Consider the following 6,598-nt stretch of genomic DNA (forward strand, 5'->3'; position numbering starts at 1 on the left):
ACCGAACTCCTTATAACATTTACAGAGACCCAACAGTACCACCATGAGCAGGGGCAAGGAAAAACTGCCTGTTAAAAGGCAGAAACCTAGGACAGACCCTTCGGCTCTAGGTGGGTGGTCGTCTGCCTTGACCAGAATGAAGTGAATGGATCTTCACGACTAGTATGGACAGGAGGAAATATCACAGTGACCTCTTTCAATGGAATGTGAGCATAGTTTTAAGATACAACTGAAACATTTGACCAATCCATTAAGATGATGGACTGATTGTTTCTCCTCAGATTTTAAATGGTGTGGTATGATAAATTGTTGGTTCATTTAGATATTTTTCACAATGTATTTATTCACTTCCATTAATGTATGTTTTATTTATTTGTGAAGGAATCAGCTAAAAGTCTCAAAATTATCATACCTTTCTCCAACATCATACAAGCTAAAGGCACGGATGGAAGACACTTTCTGAGGATATATGATGGTTCTGGCTTTAATTAGTACAGCCTGTATTAGTAATGTCATCTGTTCTTTACAGGCTATGCTAATCTATGCCAGAATCAGCAATGCAATGGAAGCTGAGGACTGAACTCTTTGAAAACTTTTGTCTAGCACCATTAAGATGTACAATATGCTGTCTTGGTTGAAAGTCTGGAGTCCAAGATGTTGCTTTATCCATGTTTAGGTCATTTTAATCATGAAACACAAAGGACAGACGTTCCTCTACTGCAGGGCCACTACAAAGCAGTGGTGCTTCAGTACTTTAAAAGTAGGATATACTTACATATATATTTCAAATGAAAATTCATTAGGGTCCCAGGACTGCACTTTTTTGTATATAGTTTGGTATTCATGTGCATAAGCACTTAAATGAACAGAAATAGTGTCATCATTGGTGACTGAACAGACAGCTGGAGGCAACGAACAACAATAGTCAGACGGATTGTGGAGAAACCAGTGTGGATAGGGACACTAGCAAAACAGAAAAAGAACATAAAAATTTCAGAGAGAGAAAAATTGAAGTTGGTGATGAGATGGTTGGTGGTTAGAGCCCCTATTCCTCTCGCTCTGTATTGTGTTGTGGTGTCCTTGAGAAACATACTGAATCCCACATTTCCAATGTCCCGATAATGTACCATTGGTGTGTGAATGGATTAGTTTCTGTTTCCGATTAGTAGGTGGCACCTTGCATGGCAGCCCCTGTCATCAGTGTATGAATGTGTGTTGTTGTTACATGTAGCTTTAAACACGTGACCTGTTTGGTTTGGTTAAAACAACCTCTGGTGCGTTTACTGTTGTGAAAGCTGTCAACCCTGATGTGGACTAAACAAGTGGAACGAGACACACTGAGGTTCTAGTTCGGCTTCCAAGTGAACTCTGGTACAGTTTGTTTGTGCTGTGAATCACATAATTGTGAAACAATAGATATATTACTTTAGCATAAATGCAAACACTAAACAACTATTAAATCCATGAACTCATCATGAACTGGTAAGATATTCCCCCCATTTCTCCAAACAATGTATATCCAATACTTACAAGATACAATTTATACGATTGTATATATAATTGTTATAAGATTATTTTGTAACCTGAATGAGTGATGTGTGTTTGGTGATTTCCCCCCCGATATCAGAAAGAAAGAAGCAGTTAAATTAGAGATGCAGGTGTGGTGGGTAATGTTTATTTATTTAGCTAGCCTATTTACTGCTGGCTGCAGTGCATTTTGGGACAATCTTTGTCATTTTATTTTGCTAATTTAATGATCTCCCTCCAAAGAATGAGAAACGCTTAGTGACAGAGGTCAGCCAAAGAGCCAGTGTATTTGCACATCTAACTGTGGTGAATTAATGGTTTATTTTGACTAGTTTGATAACAGGGAATACAGTTGTGAAGTGATTTGCAAAGGCTCCAAACAAGACTCTTACTCCGGGGAAGTAGCCTGTCCCTCAGGTAGAGGAGCGATGGTTAGACACAAAAATTGGTAATTGTTTGAAAAGACTAATAAAGATGGTTTGGTGAGTTTTATTTAGTTTCTGTCGAGTTTCAATGAAGTGTGTTTCAAGATTGCTTAACAATGTCTTAGTTTGGTATAAGAGATAAACTTAAATTAACCTAACCCTAACCCAACAACTTTCCGATTAGGGGATGACCCACTCTGTCTCTGTGCTACAGCAGCCCCTTTTTTTTCAACAGTCTTCAACAGATGTGACTGTTTTAACTTTGTGGCATGCGAGTTGTTTGGCACCGGTGTGTTTTTAGCCTTATACCTTCCCTAAATGTACTGCTGGCTACTGTGCATGCTACACAATGAATGGTCAGTGTCACCCTATCTTTTTTTATGTTGCTGGAGTTACAAACTGTTCAGTGCAACGGGGAATATTCAGCCACTATTGTGGATCTTGCTGTATTTTAGCAAGCAAGGGCTTCTTCTACAAGGGTATGATGAAAGGGATAGCCGGGTAAATGAAACGTTTTTGGAGCTATGTAAATTGTATTGCAAAGCACAAAGTGGCTTTCAGTTCTAGGTTGAATTGTCCCTTCAATCTTACTAGCCACAACACTCTGAATTGTTGGAAATAGTTAAAACCACAAAAAACCACATCATTCGCATTGAGAGTGGATTTTAAACACGCTCTTTTAAGCAGGAGCAAATGATGGAAGAGGCTCGAAATTAAGGAACAATTTCTCTGATTTGGGGATTGTTCTGAAGGATCAGGAAACAGAGGTGCCTTATGGTCATATTTAGCATTGCAATGTGGACTATACAGTTTACCCATTGTCGCACAGAGTTATGATGGGGCAGCCGTTATGATGTATGAATGCGTTAGTTTCTGTTCGATGTTTGCCATCGCTGTGTGAAAGGGCAAATGTGGCATTTAGTATAAAAGCGCTTTGAGTGGTCAGAAGACTAGAAAGGCTATACAAGTACAGGTCCATTTACCATGTTTGACTATGTTAAAGGCCTCTAGTGAAAACTGCATCAGCATCATCTCTTTTGCTATCCATATCCATTGCATGGCCCACAAATTGAACTTTTTGGTGGTGAAAAGCAAATTGCACAGCAATGGGATTTTTTTTCACCCTTCTCAGCCTGTAAACCACAAGCAGGGACTGATCAAGCATTCAACAGACTCAGAAAGAGCTAGGTGTTACAACGGAGCTTACAGCACTAACAAATAGAATACCAGACCAGAACAGTGCAGCAGCACAAAGCATGAAACAAAAATGGGCAAGTCAGCTCTACTCTCCTGTTTGGACCATGGACACACAGTGTTCAACTAGGTTTTCAATAGCAATTGCAAAAAGTGTGGATGCACTGTTAGGATGTGGCTACGGAGGTGCAGAGAGCCCAATCAGCAAATATGCAAGCCTACTCTCCATCAATCCTAAACTTGAACTGACTAAGATGATAATGGTGATTAGGGGCGGCTGTGGTACAGAGGAAGAGCGGGTCGTACCCCTATTCAGAAGGTTGTGAGGTTCGACCCGGCTCCTCTGGTGCCACATGTCGAAGTATCCTTACCCCCGAATTGCTCCCCGTGCATTTGTGTAGTTGAACTGTTGTATTGAATGATTTTAGGTTTCTGTTCGATGGGCTTTACCATCACTGAGTGAATGTGTGTGAAAGGGCGAATGTGTCATGTAGTGTGAAAGAGTGGTTGAAAGACTAGAAAGGCGCTATACAAGTACAGGTCCATTTACCATTTAAGGGTGACAACAAAAATCACATGTGTATCCACTGAAAGCCTCAAAAGGGAACTTGTCTCTGGACATTATCCACACTACCAGAAACTTTTCCAGTTGGCTCTTGTTACCCATTGAAACCGCAGCATGTAAGAGATTGTTCTCAGCAATGTGGCGTATTTGAAACTGGCTAAGAACAATGATGCATCAGAAGAGATTGAGATTGTTGTCTTCAGCCTCACCTGCCACCTATGCAGAGATGAGATGTGCTTATGTCCTGTGCCATATGTTTTGGCAGTTCCACTGTATGACCACACAGTAACTAAAACAACCACAACACAGTTCAAATGCTTTTTTAAATTTGTCACTATTTGTGATTTAAGAGGTCTAGTCAGTCTCGACTAGTAATGCTCAGAATTAAATATTTCTTTGTGAGCTATTTGTGATACAACATTAATATACACACAAAAAACTTTAACTTGTATCCCCATCATCTCTCAGTTTGGAATTCCAACTTTCACAGTGCAATGTGGTATGTTCCTGAATTAATCTACTAACAAAATACATTTGAACACCACTTTGATGAATGCAAAGTTGGTCTGAATATCTTTGATGAAATATAGCTCATAGGGCATCATTGCATCATTTTAAGAAAAAAGGAAATTGCACATTGATGGGAGGAGGTCTAGATTAAAATGGCTCACAAACACACACTCTTCAAAATAAACAGCAATACTGGAATGTTCTTATCCATACTGGTTGATAATATGGGCCCACTGGTGTATGATTAAATACTTAAATTAGTTTAAAAAAATTAACATGTTTATATTTTTTGGAATTGTGTATATTTGGATTTGCAACTTACTTATATTTTATATTGGCAATAATTTCTTATCTTGTCTGGCATCACACACTGATGGCAGAGGCTGCCATGCAAGGTGCCAACTGCTCGCAACTGAAAAACTGACTGTTTTTCTTCAATTTTCTTCCAGATGTCCATTGGTCATCATGAACCTGACCTCCAGCTCTGCTTCTATCCACTTCCTTAGCAACAGTTCTCCTGTTATGAGAGACCAGTCTGACACCACCATCATAGCTGAGCCTTCCATTTTAGGTAGGCCTAAGTCTCCAACACTTAAATCTTAAAAACAAGTAATGCAAATTTTATGAAGTTTTGTGTACTATGAAATTATCTTTAAAAAGGTGTTCAATAAAAGGATATGTAGAGGGGAACAAAGAACCCAAAAGAGCTTATACAAGGCCCTTCCCAACATCAAACAAAAAATTGATACAATCAAGTAGTATCAAGAAGGGTATTAAAACATTTATAATATACTTATAATAATTAGTTCATCATTAGTCTGAGAGGACATGAGGAAGGACTGATACTGTCGGATTACTGTTTGATGTCAGCAATATTTTTCATTTTATTGATTTTTTTTACAGTAAGATATTATTTAATTTTTTAGATTAGATTAGATACAACTTTATTGTCACTGCACAAAGTTCAAGTACTAGACAATGAAATGCAGTTAAGCATCTAAGTAGAAGTGCAAAGCAGTAAGCTAAGCGGTTGCAGAGGGAGGTGATCAGACCCAAGGGGATGATGGTGTTGAATGCTGAACTGAAATCAATGAACAGCATTCTCACATAGGTGTTACTGTTGTCCAGGTGGGAGAGGGCGGAGTGTAACGCTATAGAGATGCCGTCTTCTGTACTTCTGTTCTGGCGGTAGGTGAATTGGAAGAGGTCCAGTGTGGGTGGTAGCCTGGTTTTGAGGTGAGTCAGGACCAACCTCTTGAAGCACTTCATGATGGTAGGCGATGGTAGGGACAACTGCTTGGGCCAGTGACAGGTTGAAGATGTCGGTCAGGACTTCAGTCAGTTGCTTTATACTGTATGAACAGCTTCTCCTTCAGTTCATGAAATCACTCCAGGACTGATATGTTGAAATCCGCAGCCTCTGCGAAGTGTTGCGCTACAGCAGTTACACATGGTTCTTTACTGTGTTTACCTTCATTAAATCCACTGAATACGACAGCAGGCAGCTACAGTATAATCATACAGACCACATCTGTATGATTATGGCGGCTGTGGCTCAGAGGCAGAGCAGGTCGTCCCCCAATTGAAAGGTTGTTGGTTTCGATTCCTGCTCCTCCTGCCACATGTCGAAGTATCCTTGAGCAAGATACTGAACCCCAAATTGCTCCCGATGTGGTGTGTGAATTTGTATTGAATGAGTTAGTTTACTGTTCGATGGACTGTTGCATCACTGAGTGTATTGTGTGAAAGGGTGATGTGGCACGTAGTGTAAAACGCTTTGAGTGGTCGGAAGACGAAAGGGTTAACAAGTACAGGTCCATTTACAATTTACTATCTGTCTGATTGGTTATACCAATGTTTATGATTGAGATGTCTGGTTACCAACACAGACAGAGCCCTTTCTTTAAAGAAAAGTACCGTCTCAAGTTATATTCACATATATAAACATTGGAGCACAAACACGTTGTGTAACATTAATCATTAAACTATGTGACTGTACAAGGTAAGATGCACTAGAATCTTTAGAGAACTGGGACAGAGCCATGCTGGTCAAGCTTGACAGTCTTCATTTGGCATCTGTAGATAAAAATGTCTTCATTCTAAGGTAGCAAAACACAACAATTCGTAAATTAGATAAGATGTGTTGCACATGGTCGAGAGATGAAATTTCATCTATGCTGTATGTTGGCATGTATAGCATACTTGACAATAAAGTTGACTTGATTGACTTCCAGTCCTAATTAAATTTCAAGGGATTAGGCACTTATAATTCTAGGGAGTCTGTCCAGAATGTGCAGCATAGACTAACGTTGCTTTACCAAGTTTAGCCTGCACTAGGCATTAGTGCAGCCACATCTCACTAAACCAGACAGCATGT

The 6,598-nt window shown here is 39.6% G+C and overlaps 1 protein-coding gene across 1 annotated transcript in view; it reads left to right on the forward strand.

Annotated features, from left to right (window-relative positions):
- The window catches only part of LOC118334232 (formin-2-like), a 27,296-nt gene that overhangs the window by 10,924 nt on the left and 9,774 nt on the right, over window positions 1-6,598 (forward strand). The gene's annotated exons all lie outside the window — the stretch shown is intronic.

The sequence above is a fragment of the Morone saxatilis genome, unplaced genomic scaffold (genome assembly GCF_004916995.1).
Source record: "Morone saxatilis isolate NCDOM2014 unplaced genomic scaffold, NCSU_SB_2.0 Contig1, whole genome shotgun sequence".
Classification (NCBI taxonomy): Eukaryota; Metazoa; Chordata; class Actinopteri; family Moronidae; genus Morone; species Morone saxatilis.